Genomic DNA, 16,320 nt, shown 5'->3' on the forward strand with positions numbered 1-16,320 from the left:
TACATATATCATTCCTGGCCGCACAACGCTTTTATATCGATACCTCCCACTGCATAAACACTCAACAATTGGGCGATTGTTGAGCGTTTATGCAGTGGAGGTATCGATAATCATTTCCCTTAATCCTGATCCCAATCTTGCGATCACAGAACAACACCCCTGATACTTTTTTTCCAGTTTCTCCGCACGGATTGGATTCTGTGGTTCACCTCCCTCTCCAGCCCACCGTCCTCAGATAGACAAGAGCCAAGCTATTTAAATTATACTCAACATTCACATTTCTAACATTCACATTCCCAAGAAAGAGCAACGAATAGTTATAAATTTGGTCAAATCACTAGATTATCAGATTAAAATTAGGTTGAATCATCTCGGATGTAAAGTTCTCTTACCCTTCCGTTTACTTTCCCCTGGAATTAGGATCGCTCCGCACGTCAGCGACGCGAGTGAAGGCAGTAGTGAACTCATTTCGTAAGCCGTTTGGGGACAGCACATATAATGGCCAACTGTTTTGTAACACTCGTGAAAAAAAATCAAAGGAGGAGGCATAGTCACGCCTCTCTCCTATTAATAGATAGTCGCTAGTCACCGCGCGAAATCTCTGCTTCGGGTGACTCAAGCTTTCAGGAATTCCGCCAGGATCGTCCAAGACACAAGAGTTGTGCAAACTATTCCGTAATACGGCTAAGCCTCCGAAGTGCAGGGATGACAATACGGAACAGATATTTTCTGCGCCGCGTGTTCACAAAAAAAAAACGTACTGTTTCATTTCCTATTAACATAGACCCAGGAAATGTTGTGAGAAGAATAATTTATGAAAAATTACAATATGGTTTTGGGGTTGGAGGACTAGGTGAAGAAGACACATGTCCTAACTGAACAATACAAAATCTTTTATGTGCAAATGGCTGGTGTTCTAACACCCCCTGCCACACTCCTTTTAGGCGGCTTGCGGGGTAGTATGTAGATGTAGATGAATACAAGATGGAGGTACGAGGCGCGATTGATGCGATTCTATGCGATCGATTGATGCACGGGATCACTTAGATGAGCGACACGCAATCCTTTTGGACGTTCGAACCTATTTTGTTCGAATAGAACCGTTCGTTGTCAAGGGAACGAAGTCGTCGATCGGTCACTATTATACATCAATGTCTGTACGTCGCGACTCGTAAGAAGCAGCCGCGGTCTGCACAGCACGGTAAAAACATAAACTTAAATTTGTTTGCTGAAAACGATTGCAAATGAATTCTTTGGATGGACACTATAAAAAGTTTGATAAAAATATCTCGGGTTAACTTGTTGATCCTTTGTTTATAAATCTACATAAACACAAAAAATCGAAGAAAAACAGGGTCCGCCATTTTGTAAGGTATTGACGATAAATATCACCAGACAGCGAAGAAATCAGATCATAAGAAATGGAAAATAAATGTGGCACTAATATATTATAGCTTTCATGCTATTCACTCGCTTTAAAAAGACAAAATTTCCAACATCCGTCAAGCACGGTATTCCCCGTGGCCAACAGCAAACTCCAATGCTGCACGGTACAAAATTCCATCTTAATTTCGGCGTCGCAACTCATCTTCACGAATCACTCTCGGCAGGCTTTGTTGTTCATGTGGTGTAAATATATCGCGTTATGACGGTGATCATTTAATTATAATCCTTCATAAATACAAAATTTCGAAGAGAAACAGGGTCCACCATTTTGTACCGTATTGGCTACAAATACTATAACTAAGTCGTGAAAGGTAATGAAAATTGACAATAGCGAACCGCTTAATGATATTATAAATTTTTGTTTCTATTGAATAACTAAAAAAGATGTGGCATTAGTTTTAACACGCTTAATTTCGAAAAAAAATAAATTGCGGGCTATTTTTGCGGAATTTGTTCAACTTTGAGGCCGTGTAATTTGTTTCAAAAAGTAACCCATTAGAAACGGTTTTCGTGAAAACATGAACTAATGTATTGCCAAAAACTGCGCCAATTTTCGAATTCCATACTAAAAAAACCATTTTTGGGTTTTGTCAAGCTTTTATCGATTCCAGCCCACTGTGCGGCGGTCGCCTATCATTCGCGTCCGATCGAATCTTCGCGATTGACTCACTAAAATGAATGGTGATCAAAATCACTCAAACGACCGACTTGGCCCACGCCTAGGTACAAAATAGAGCTGTTGCGGTCAGCCAATCAACACAGAGGATAGCCATGATGACAGCCATTCTTCCAAGACGAAATGGCACATAGACTTATGATACAATGCTTACCTAGTAGGTACATGAACGGCGGCGAAATTCACAATAACTGCCTTTGGAAAAATTCCCCAGGGCCGTCGAACCACGGACCCCAGACTTTCCCTGCCACTGCGCAGAATACAACGGAATCAAGGTTCTCCGATTTCCATGGTAATTTACCGAGATTTATAGTGCAAGGCATGAGGCCAGGGATACTCAAACTTGTTTCTCCAACGCCTCCTACATTACCTTCCACGTCCCCCTTTTCAGTAAATTTTGAGGGCATGTGATAAAAGACAAGGATTACATTGAAAACAAAGCACGTATTTTACCATCACAAAATACAACATTATTAGTTACAATTTAAAGAAATACTGTTGAGAGAAAAACATTAACGAAAATAAAATAAGCTGATAAGATGAGTGGGCTTGAATTTTCTTTTTAATAGTAAACATGCTATTGGTCGAACTTTAATAAGAGCACCATTAAGTCACCGGCAATATCAATTATGTTCCGGTTCCTTCTTGTTAGTCTTGATCTCAACGGGGGCAGATAAACCCTTTTCACACAAGTACCCGAAAAAGGCAAATATAATAGAATGTGATACACTTGGGTACAATATTAAATATTTGATAAAAAATTATGACTTGTCTATTTTCCCTAAGTCATATCTGGCAAAGGCATCATTTTTTATCTGCAAACCTCCTTCCAAATATGCTTCCGGCATGGAGTCGATGTTGACATTGAATGGGTCTGTTTACAATCTGTAAAGACTCTCGTCACAAGTGCCAGAGAAGCATTAACTGAACTCTTCTGTGAGGTTCTCCAAATCGTTTGATGTTAGAATTTTCAATTGTAATCCTTCTTATACTTACCTAACAGCCCGGTCAAAATAGACATTGACCATTGCATAAATTGCCAACAAGCCGAAAACTTGCATGAACCTCGAGGATACCACTCTTATGAAATCCTGAAAAGTCCCCATCGATCCCGTGTGTGCAACAAATTTTATTCAAGGTCAAAGGTCACAAAAATGAGTTTTTTGCATTTTTTGGCCAAACGGTTAGTTTTATGATAAAAATTGCTCAGACCAACATTGTAGATCAAATAATTATCTACAAGATTTTCATTTCACTTTTTTCTTTAAGATTTACCGTTTCTGAGAAAAAGCTATTCGAGTGTAGGCTGGAGCTGTATTATCCGTAATATGGACGACTATATTGTTGCACTCTCCGAACATTATTGGACGCGAAACACGTATATTGGTTACTAACTCTCACCTGTCCCTCCGCCAACAATTGGGACAGAGGGTTTAGTATTCTCCATAATATGCACACGTTTCCTCGGTACCTATGTGGTAATGCACGAGGCGCATTTTTTACGCGTAGTTTCCCCAGAAGGTCTACTCCACGGTCTGTTTTACTCGTAAATCAGGTCTTATTGATCTTCTCCTCATTTATTTCTTCTTCCACTCTTATCTTCTTCTTCCTCTACATTCCCGTGGGTCGATGTAACTTGTTGTAACAGCGATACATTATCTGTTTCGTCGTTGATGTCGGTACTTCTCCTTTTGGAAGTTCAACCGGTTCATGCCGGCCTCGGTGGCGGCGGGGTAAAGTCCTCGCCCGCCAAACCGGAGGTCGCGGGTTCGAGTCCTGCCTGGGTAAGTTACCCTTATCCAGGGCATGGATGTTTGTGATTGTTAAATGTTATCAGCCCCGATGTAAAGGCCGAATAGTGCTGTTTTCGGTGGTGTATGAAATAAATAAATAAATAAACGTTTGTACACAATTGGGCTTGACGACTGATGCTTGCCGTTGAAAAAAAAGCCCACTTTTTGCAACTAAATTTTGAACTACACCCTTCCTTGCAGTTGCGAAAAAATTAATAAAGGCGTTAAGGAAACGGGCGTAGAGTATGGATTGGCTCCAGTACATAGTGAATTAACTTCCAACCCCATTCTTCTGGACAAGGGCGCACCCAGGATCAAAACTAGGTGTGGGGGGCAAGCCATGGTTGTTCAAGTTGTAGGTAAGACTTAAGCAAGGAAAAGGTGAATGAAATCAACATTTTATGGAAACTGTAACAGCTCTTTATTATCTTTAAAAATTATTTGCTTGAAAAAATTTTATTTTCCTTAAAGACAGTTGCGATTTTTGATTCTAGGGGGGATACTTGAAAGACAGAGGTCTAACTGCAGTCATAATACCAGGACAAATTTGTTACATACTGATTTCATAAGTTCTAAATTTAACCGTTTATCTTTTAAAATCACTTGCTCTAAAACATGTGTCAATGACCCCGGAATGTATTTTTAATATCTATAAACATGCGACTTGGTGGAGGATAATGAGAGTTATCAATGGCTAACGATTGAATATCATATCGGATGATTGGTGCCGCAGCTTCCAGGATCTTAATTCACTCTTCTTTTCTTGATTTAATCGATCATTATGGTTATCAATTAAGCATACAAATGCTAATTTTCCGGGTTTCTCAGTGATATTAACCTTATTACCATTTTTAATATTAATCGCAGTTAAACACTTCTATTATCAAGATATGAATTTTTGTAAACAGTTTTAAGTTCTTCTGGTGTAGACTGACAGTCGTCACTACTCTCGATGTAGGCAAATATTTCTTCCTTGGCCAGATTCAATACTTCATCTCGGGGATGACAAGTTTTACTTCCAATGGGTGGTTTTAAAAAAGCAAAACTGCAACTATGACGATAACTAAATTATGTTTAAACCTTACGCGAGCGATAATATTTTTTAAATTATTATCAGAACGAATTACTATGAGCTATATACAGAATAGATTATTTTAATGAAAGTGTAGTAACTTTACAAATTCTATGCCAATACCTCACACCTCGTTTCCTTTCTATTCTTCATTCCGTTCATTGCCGCAAAAGAAGGAATGATTTTAAAAACAAAAAGCTGAGTCATTTACTTGTACTTTTGTACGAGGACTTCTTACTTTCGATGAACTGGCTTGATCCGCTTGATGATGTCTTTCCACTGAAGCAATAGTACTACTCCAAGTGTAGTTTTTACAACATTGCACATGTTTTGCCACTGATTTTTGGCTTTTTTTTGTAGTTAATGAATTTAGTACTTCTTTCGGCACCTGCATCAGTCAACGTATTTTACCCACGATCAGCAGTAGCAATTTCACTTGCAGGCAAAGGTTATTTTACAAAAGGAGCCATGCCCGAAAGCTGCTAAGTACTAAATGTAGCACAAACTTTAACTAATAATTCTAGCAATGACCACATGTTTTCACTAAGTAAGAGGGAATATTTAAAACTAAACCCTTTTTCCCGATTGTTGGCGGAGGGACAGGTGAGAGTTAGTAACCAATATGCGTGTTTCGCGTCCAATAATGTTCGGAGAGCGCAACAATATAGTCGTCCATATTACGGATAATACAGCTCCAGCCTACACTCGAATAGCTTTTTCTCAGAAACGGTAAATCTTAAAGAAAAAAGTGAAATGAAAATCTTGTAGATAATTATTTGATCTACAATGTTGGTCTGAGCAATTTTTATCATAAAACTAACCGTTTGGCCAAAAAATGCAAAAAACTCATTTTTGTGACCTTTGACCTTGAATAAAATTTGTTGCACACACGGGATCGATGGGGACTTTTCAGGATTTCATAAGAGTGGTATCCTCGAGGTTCATGCAAGTTTTCGGCTTGTTGGCAATTTATGCAATGGTCAATGTCTATTTTGACCGGGCTGTTAGGTAAGTATAAGAAGGATTACAATTGAAAATTCTAACATCAAACCATTTGGAGGACCTCACAGAAGAGTTCAGTAAATACTTCTCTGGCACTTGTGACGAGTCTTTACAGATAGTAAACAGACCCATTAAATGTCAACAACGGCGGTTCATGCAAATTTTCAGCTTGTTGGCAGTTTATGCAAGGGTACCCCTATTTTTTGGGCTAATTTGATCAGGCTATAAGGGTTCCAGCACTCTTTGCAGTGAATTCCTAGAAACGCTCGGGTAACCGTTTCCCGGGATACACTGTTGCCACAATAAACGCAAGACATTTGAAATGAGACTCGTCTGACCTCCGATTGCATTTTTGCTGCAAAAGAACATGTTTCACTAGAGTGGATTATTAAGTTTTCTAAGCATTGAGGTTGATTTTAAAACCTAAAGCATAGAATTAGTTAAAAAACTGTATGGATTTTTATTTTTAACTGGTATCGCACTCCCCCCCCGGTTCAGTTCGGGAACCCTTGTGTCATGCCCTTGCGGTCTATGACACCCAAGGGAATATGTGCTTCAAGAAGGACACTGCCTTCGCAAAAGCTCACCAAGGCCGTAAATGTGCCCGCTGAATTTTCAACTTCACGTTTGAACGGTGAAGGTATCCGCATTCCTAGCAAAGGGAAACGGAAATCCAAAGGTCAGTGGTTCGATTCCCGGTCCCGGGGAATTTTGACAATTTAAATGGGAAATACAAGCGAATTTCATGTACAGATATTCAAAGGCTAATTTAGAAAACTATGAACGACAAAGTTGACCAAAATAATTTTTAATGGAGATGTATGTGATTCTTCTTCACTGGAAAATGACTCTAGTTACGTGATAACTGAAAATAAATACGTAATAAGAATAAAAAGGGCGCATAAATTGCCGAGAAAATTTTGTTGATTGAAAGGTGAAACCAGAAATTATTTTGTATTTAAATTTAGTATAGTTCGCTCGTTATTTTTATTCTATTGCCGAGGTTAAAAAAATCACTAGACCCAAATTTTCCCGTTTTATTATCTGTGTTTACTTCTCCACCGATTATCAACGAAGAGACGCACATTATTTATCGTCGATTTTCGACCTTTCTGTTCTATTAACAAATTTATCAAATGAATTGCCATTTCAGTTCGGAGCGAACGAACCCATTATGAGAGAAGGGAAGGAAGGTTCGGGAAAACAGTGTAGTAAATTAGAGGTGGAAGTTTCGTTTCATTTCGATGATTCGGCTCATGTGGTTTGATTCATGGCTATGATTCAATTCTTCAAATTGTTCATAATGAAATAAATCATAGAAATCCACGATTTACTTAACTGGACCGAATTCACTCCGCATGCGTAATGGATCCATGTGAATTTCTATTCATCATAGAAGAACGTTCAAGGAAATCTGTATATTTTATTTCAATTGAAGCCAATTATACTCTTAAACTCAGTCATCATCGGTTCACAGCGGTAAAAATTAATTCTTTTAAACAACCAACTTGTATCACCAAAACAATATCCAACCCGTCAATCAAAGATGATAAAGTCAACTTTCTGAGAAGAGATGTCGATGAATATAACGCATGATAATGATAAACCTATAATCCCTCTAGTATTTTCCCGTTCACGGTTCACACAAAATCCTAATCTCCTGCAATCTGAATATAAATCGTTTAATATGAACAAGTTATGCTCAGCGGATTCGGCTAGAATATTCATCACTCGATTCTCTAACAACGCAAGCAACCAACTCAACTGGATTTGGACTCATCGTTCATTTTGAACGTTTTCACATAGAACATTCGCTTCATTCCGTTCATAACAATGAAGAGTTCATTTGGAACGATTCGTTCATGAACGAGGCTGCTGTGCGGAAAAGAATCACAATTCGAAGGAAAATAGCAAGGAGACTTCCTTTTTGTATTGCGCTTCATTTTGAAATTCGCAGCAAATAGCTTCCGCCACCGCACTTATCTCAACAATCGTTGGCATGGGTCCCACCGCCAGTCGTCACGTTTTTTCGAAAACTTTTGATAAGCCACTGTTAAATCCAGTTGCTAAAGTAGACCCTCCAGGCGGTAACCTTCGTCACTCCTCCCATCTATGATTTCATGTTTGGTTCGAAGCCAGAATTCTCACTTCAAAAACGAGCCGAAATCCGATTTCAACGTGCTTTGACTATTTGGGACAATTTCAACAATTCAGCGGTCTTCTGAGGCCAACTCATTGAATGACCAAGTATTAAAATGGATTTATAAGTGTCGACGCAACACGTTTCAGGCGCCATGGCGCCAATGCGTTCATAATTTCACTGGGAAATGAACTCTTGGCAGGACGGCTAACAGGAATTTATATTCGTAATGACATGATCTATCGGCGATACTATATACTATGAACATATGAGTGAAATAAACTGGTTGTAGACAAAATAATGACCCACTTAGTATTTCACATCCCTTATGAAATAACGTTTTGAATAGGAATCAATGCCACATCTTGGTTTTCCTTGCCATTTGAGATGAGATACCTCCTCTTTCATGTCAACATTTTTTATACCTTTAACATCACATCTCCTACTACTATTTTTCTTATAAATATGTATCACGTGCTTCCCTATGGTAAAAACACCTGATACAAACAATATGATTAAGCATTTCTTCATTTTGAATGCAACAACTATCAACTTATATAAAGGAAGGGAGCAGAGAAATGTGAATACATATTTTAGAACCATTTGCCTAATGACACATTCATTGAAGATATTAACATGAATCATCTAGCAGAGAATCAGACGGTAAGCAGAAGAGTTTTTGGATGAAGACCAATTCGGATTCAGGAAAAACAAGGACAAAAGGGAAGTAACTTTGGGCTTAATACTGCTAGATGAGAAGAGATTGGAGAGGAACAAATCTCCATTTATCGCATTGATGGACTTTGCAAATACTTTTGATTATGCAGATTGCAATACAAAGCTTTTAATCCTGAAAAAAATTGCAGTGTTTTATAATAACCAGATATTAATTCACCTTTTATATATAAACACAAAATCGCTGTGATTTAAATCTGGACTCAGCAGCTAACAAGGAGGAAGGTCACTCTGTCCCCTGTTATTTTCATTGTTTTCATTGAGAAAGCTATCAATGAAGTCAAAGAGAAGGAAAAGAGATTGAAAATCCATGGTGAAAGAAATAGCATGCTGTCACTTGGTGATGAAATAGCAGTCAGAGTAGGGACAGAAGACAGACCAGAAGAAAATTACATGAAATAAAGAAAGAGAATAACTGGGTATAAGCTGAAAATTAAGGCAAAGAAAACTTAAATATTGGTCAGCAGCAGAAGGAAAGAGACGAAGACCGACCTTTAACCATAAAATTGAGGTATTGAAGGAGTTCTGGTACTTGTGTAGCCGAGTGCAGCGAGGGGGAGAGTTTTGGGGGATAACCCTCTCCCCCCCAGAGCTCAGGGTAATTTTAACTTTAATCCATTTTACTTAAGTGTAAGGATTAATAAAATATCCCTCACAGATTCGTAAAACTCACCATTTTGCACCATTTATCTTAAAATTCCGCGATATATTAATTTCGCACCTACCGCTTATCCTGGGGGTTATCCTCCTCACACCCGCACCTAACCCTCTATTAGTTGCACCTAACCCCCCCCCCCCCAGCCTTGATTCTTAGCTGCGCATATGTCTGAGTGACCTACGATAGAGGAATCATATATTCAGTTGAATAGCGAGAACGTATGATGATTTCCTCAAAAACAGAAGTCTTCTTAGAAAAAGGAAAGTACAAATACTGAAGATAGAAAGTGATTTATGAGGACTAACGTTTGGAAAATGCCTCTTTATGGTGGAGAGGTTTGGAAGATGACAGCCGCAGAGAAGTCGAGGTTGGAAGATTTCGAATAGTGGCGCAATTGAAGAATGATGACGATCAAATGGCTAGATCGTGTAACAATGCGGAAATTATAAGAAGGAGAGGGGTCTTCTGAAAAACGTAAGGAGAAGAACTTAGTCGGAGATATCATGAGATACGAGGGTCTATTGAAATGTATCATTGAAGGGCAGGTGGAAGGGAAGAACAGTTGGGGTGGACCACGGGTGAAATACATATAGCGGGTAATGAAAAGCAGAAGAATTAATCAGGTGATGATAGATTAAATGACAGGGGAATAGGGTAGTTTCCTTCATCAAAGAAAACGAAAGGCATTGATTGCGATTCGTTACCCACCATTAGTGTATTCATAATGTATAAATTATTTCGTTTGAGAAATCCCAGTTTAGACGAATGTTAATGGTCAATTTTAACCTCATTTAAAAAAAGCCAGATTGGCGCCCATGCGATGCCACTCCACGAGACGCCACAGGGACCTAGTTTCTATACGAGTAGATAGGAGTTTTACATCGTCTGAGATTACCAATGCATGCATGAGGCACAGACCTCAGGGAAACATGTCTTAATAATCACCTATTAAAATTGCCTAAGGTCGTAAAGTTTCCTTTGTTTGATAGGGCAATAATAATCCTTATTTAAGCCAAGCGCTACCTACTAGCTGGGTAATCTACGCTACCGCCATGCTCGGCAGCAAGCAGCCTGCATATTAGCGGCGTTCATAGCCTCGCACCTAGGTGGCCTAACACAGCAGCAGCAAGACGTCACATGGGCTTTTCCCAGCATTCATACTTAGCCGTCGCGTTTTCGTGCGCTTGAAAATTTTCACTTTTGATTTAATAGCAAAAATTAGACATTGTCATTTAAAAATCTAAAAGCGTACTCCAGTAGTAATAATCTTTCGATTTAGGCAATAAAAAAATAATAGGAAACCACCCTATTGAGCGGTGGGCTGCTTCAAAACCAATCTCAGGATTGTTGAGCAGTGATAATGTTCAATCGCTTTTTTTATTCTTTCCCTCGGGAGTTTGCATTATCGATTGCAATCAGGTGGGGTGGAATGGGGTGATTGGGGGCCCTCGGCTGGGACTCATATCGGGGCCCTCGCTACTGGAGGATTTGAAGGTCCTTCCCCGGAAAATATTACGTAAATTGCATCTATGACAGTTGCCACCCACCACATACCAAACGTTCAATCCCTTTTTCTCTCTCCGTCCGTGGTCACAAAATCTGCAACAACCCCGAAGACCTTGATAAGTTCCTTTCCAATCTACACACTTCACTTCTACGCCGCGGGTATCCCAATAAACTGTTAATTAACAAAATTAGAAAAAAACCCTACAGGTCCAATAAACCCCGTGCCGAAAAGAATTGCTCTCCATCTCTTCTCACCACTTACTTCCCCGGTGCTCATGCCTTACAGGACATCCTGAAGGACTTGTACCCCATTCTCTCCAACCACAAATCCACCTCACAAATTTTCCCCTCTCTTCCACGGATCACGTATAAGAGACCACCTAACCTCAGCACCATCTTCAAAGCCACCCGCCCCTTCAAAAATTGAATTCAGTCCCCACTACCCCACCCTCGCCGTGCAACCGTCCTAGATGTAAAACCTGTAAAATTTTCTCTCCAACCCCAGCCTCTTTCCTCTCCAAACTTAAATTCCTCCCGATATATCCTTCCACCACCTGTAACTCCACCAACATCATATACCTCCTTCAATGCAACTTCTACCCCGCTTTTTATATAGGCCAATGCTCCACCCCCCTCAACCTCAGAATAAATAATCACCGCGCCTCCTGTTGTCCGTCGTCTCCACACGCATCTCTCCCGGTCCCCACACATTGTTTTTCGCATGATTCCATCTTTAATCTATGTTTCAAAGTTTCTATCATTGCCTCCCTGTCACCCACTGACTCGCCCCTCAATCTCCACACCCTCGAATTGGCATGCATCTGGCGTTTGCAAGCCAACAAGCACCCTGGTCTGAATGTATCTTGTTGAGGTAGCCCCGCCCCAATATACCCCTCCCCTCTTCCCCCCACCTTTCCCCTTTTTCCAAACACACTCTCTTTTCCAACACACTCCTTCCCCACTCAATCTCTCCTTGACTGATGAAGCGGCTACAACCGCGAAAGTCTTTCAGTTTTATTTTTCGTGTGAGTGTTTTCTTCTTTTTTTTCGTGTCTATGTTTAGTGACTGTGTTTTTGAACATTCATATATAATATATATATATATATTGTAGCGAACCGTACAGATAGTATTTTTTTTTCTAATTATAATTGCCGATTGGGCATTTTTTGTTTTTGCTCACGCTACCGTGACGACTCGAGCAGGGGTTAGTCTTGGGGTCGGACATAGTGTCCTGCGACGTGTGTTTGTGAGAGAGTGAATGAGTCATGTGTATGGTGGCCGGTGTGTTGGCCCCAGTTATCTAGGACCAGCTAGTGACCCATTTATTTCCGGCCCCAGTGAAATCACCCTCCCTCCCCACAACCATTTCCACCTGTGATTTTTCCCCTCCCAAGGAGTATAAATGCCCGTGAAGGGAAGGCGTCGCGAGCATAACTGACTGGACGAATTAGGGGAAAGTTTTTGATGTGCGTGATCGCCATCATAGCTGAGAGCGGAGTATTTTTGGTGGCCAACGCTGGCATCAGCCCGGACGAGTTACGGCAGTGTCCCACGCCCGGTGCGAGAGGAGTTACCTCGGTGCCGTGAATCAGCTGATCCACCTTCTTGTGCTACAAACCATTTCTCCGTTCCAGCCTCAACAGAAAACTGTAAGAAAGTTCTTATATCATCTGTTTATGGTCAGACGACCGTTAATTTCCCCTAATCAGAAGAGAGAAATTGTTTTCTCCAAGATCATAGTGCATCGCTTCCTTTCAAATAACTTTAAGAAGTGCTCAGAAAAGCCAAGTTCAAAGAGAACAAAAAAACTTTATCCAAGGATACAAGTTGATGGTGGCCCAAATAATTCATATTAGAATTTTGTTGTTGTATTGTAACTTGTACTATTTTGGAGGGTGGGAAGCATCACGATATCATCATCGTCATTATTTTGTTCCGAAGTGGAATCATTTCAATCATATCATCCTCATCAGGGTATTATTCCTATTGTTTTGTTTTGTGAAAAATGTAATAATTCATGAAGGGTAAAATATATCTTGTATGTTTAAGAGTGAGTGATGATTTGTTTGACTCCAGTATTCCTTTGCTCGAGACGATCGTGATTATCTCCCCCCAAATCACGTATGTGACGACGCGTCCGGTCACAATATATAAAACTTTTTAAATAACCTTTTTGAAAAACCCTATTAAAAAGATTCAGGTTCTATTTTTCTCTTCTGACGCCTTTATTTTATTTAAATTTTTTAATAAAATCTCTCATCACTGAGGATGTTGCAACAAAAGCAAGTAATGGTATGGCATAGTATTTGGAGGAGGCGACCGAAAGCTGAGGTTATTTGCTCATTGAGGAAGGGTAGATAAGGGTGGAGAGAAACCCGGCGTCGGCATCAGCCTGCTCTTAACGAAAGGCGCCAAGGGGACCAAGGCTTAACATCCCATCCGACGGACGGAGTGTTGCGCTTGAAACGTCCTCCACACAACATTCAAGCAGGGATCGGGCAGTCTCTGAAAATTCTCCGCCACCGCCAGGATTTGAACCCGAGCCCACGGGGTGGGAAGCCAACACTCTAGCCACCACACCAACCCGATACCTAGCAAGTATACCGGGACTAGCCGCGGTGATAACTTTTACGGGAGTCACCCGCAATGTACAATCGTGCGAAAGATCCACAGAGAAAAAATCATTCGCCTTGATCGGGATTCGAACCCGGATCCCCCGATTTCCGGTCGAGTGCTTTAGCCAGTAAAGCTACCGAGCCAGTGAAGCTACTCGACCGGAAATCGGGGGATCAGGGTTCGAATCCCGGTCGAAGCGGATAATTTTTTTCTCTGTGGATCTTTCGCACGATTGTGCATTACGGGTGACTCCCGCAAAAGTTATCACCGCGGCTAGTCCCGGCATACTTTAAAACTAGTCAAGAGCGAACATCTCTATGTGTTCTATGTGCGGGCCTGCTCTCCGGCTGTGGCGCCGTGAGCACGACTTGGACTGCTTGTGGCATCATATGCTCAGCAGTCCAGCAACACCTTGTCCGGTAGTGTCCAAAAATATCCACAGGGAAGAATGACGCCTCGGCAGCTTAACTGGCTAAAGCACTCGACCGGAAATCGGGGGATCAGGGTTCGAATCCCGGTCAAGACAGATGATTTTTTTCTCTGTGGATCTTTCGCGCCCTAGCAAGTAATGAAAATGCAGAATTTTATCATAGCAAAATAGCAAATTTGGTTAAAATAATATGAGTCTTTATCATTGCAACTGTCGCATCCCGACGCCTTCGCCGGGACGTAACGACAATCGCGAGTCGCAGGAGTCGAGTGGCTGCCTCCTGACTCGCGGGTGTGGTCGAGAATCGGGGAAAATGAATAAAATTCCCGCTGGATACTAGTGAGGGTATTTATTGAGAGTAAAATACAAGTCCTAGTCCAGCTCGTCGAGACGCCGGAGAGATCCAGCCCAGCCGCTTCCTCTCTCTGGAGAGGACTGCCGACACCTCCTCCTCTTGCGTAGATAAAAGGCCAAAGGGCTCTGCTCTTCATCATGATGTTGATAACAGCCCACCGCCCCCCAAAGGCAGGCATGACCAGAAGCAGGGCCATGTGGGGGTGCATGCAACACCTCCCCCTTTTACCAGAGAGAATCTTCCACACGATTCTCTCGACAAACTGCACACATGCCAAGCAGATATACATACATGTTACACACAAAAAACAACATGAATGCTGGAGTCACTGATACAAAAGTGAAAAAAAAAATACACACAGTTAAAGCACTAACGTTTTCCCGATTGTGGCGTATTGCTACCACCCGTTCTCGATACTAATTGCTGGCTTGAACCCGGAAGGGGTACCAGCGGTAGATTTACCGTATCAGATGGTGGACTTTGATGCATTTGTTCTGTAGATGTATGCACCTTACTAACAATTTTTGGCTTAAAGATTATACATAAATCTTTACATTCACGGCGTCCCCTGTCATCTGAATACGGGATCAACCTTTTTAAACAACATTTACAACAACAACAATAAATCATTACAAGTAATATGAGAATCAAAGATACATAAGTAAATGTAGAAATTTTCTTGTGCTCATAGATGTGAGCTTGGTCCCAACTCTCTTTTTCAATTAATTGCTCCACCTCCGAGACCTTTACACTAGCATATTTTAAGTCATCCAAATGCCGAATCAAAGGCGAAAACGGCAAGTTTAATTTTAATCTCGCAAAAGATACTAAATCCTCCTCCGATAAACAGCAATCAAAGGTCAATGAAAGAGGAGGTATTACATCATCCTTGGAATTATTATATTTAAGGTTTATATCACCCTGGAGAATAGCACCAGTGCTATAACCTTTGCAATAGTCATTAAACATTAATTTTCCTGTGCCACTTATGGTAACGTCGTAAGGGTCATCACCCTTACATAGCACGGTGACCTTTTCAGGTCCTGGAGAAACAAATAACCACTCCCTCGATCCTAAACGAGTCCAGAATGTTTTTTCTAACGACACAATTCTTCGATCACAATTTAATGGTATTGAGGAAGCTGATAGAAGCAACTGAGTTTCACAATCATCAAGCACGTGCACAAGTCTTAGTGGGCATGTTTGCTTACACAATCGTGCATTTGCACTCACCAATTTACAATCAGCAAAATCTTCTCTGGAAAGTTTTGTTACATATCTCCCACTTTTATCTAGCAGCAGATACTCTCTCTCCGGCTGGATAAAAATAAACTTCATTGACGTGCCGTTAATCTTAATAGGTAAAGGTATTACATGGTACACATTAAATCTTACTAAGTTACTCAAAGGAATTGAAATAACATATCCCAAAACGTGATTAGATAGAAATACATCCAGCTCTAGCATTTTGAGAAGTTTACTTCGGTAAGCCACGCTTTGAGGGAAAGGAAGGGTTAGGTCTTTAGGAATGTCTGCCTTGTGCTTGTCAAACATAGTCATTATTTCTTCTGGGCTAATAATTTGTGGCTGCAGCACTCCCTTTTGCGCGTTTATTAGTGAGTCTATCACAACAGTATACTGATAGGAGAGTTCTCCGATGGCTTGACTTAACTGTTGGACATGTTCGTTCCCTGATAAGACCAAAATAATATACTTTGTATGATCAATCAGTTCTCCCGTTGTTTTATCAATATAATTTTCTAACCTTCTCAATCCTTCAGAAAGTATTTTCTCATTTCCCTCGACGTCTATTAATGACTGATTGACAGCTGAAATAGTGGATTTCATGAGAGTTACTTGTTTCTTCACAATAGTTAGAAGGTCCTTATT

General features: G+C 40.6%; 1 protein-coding gene across 2 annotated transcripts in view; it reads right to left on the minus strand.

Annotated features, from left to right (window-relative positions):
- The window catches only part of LOC124166615 (calpain-A-like), a 282,292-nt gene that overhangs the window by 202,451 nt on the left and 63,521 nt on the right, over window positions 1-16,320 (minus strand). The window lies entirely within an intron of this gene.

This window comes from Ischnura elegans, chromosome 10, assembly GCF_921293095.1.
Source record: "Ischnura elegans chromosome 10, ioIscEleg1.1, whole genome shotgun sequence".
NCBI lineage: Eukaryota > Metazoa > Arthropoda > Insecta > Odonata > Coenagrionidae > Ischnura > Ischnura elegans.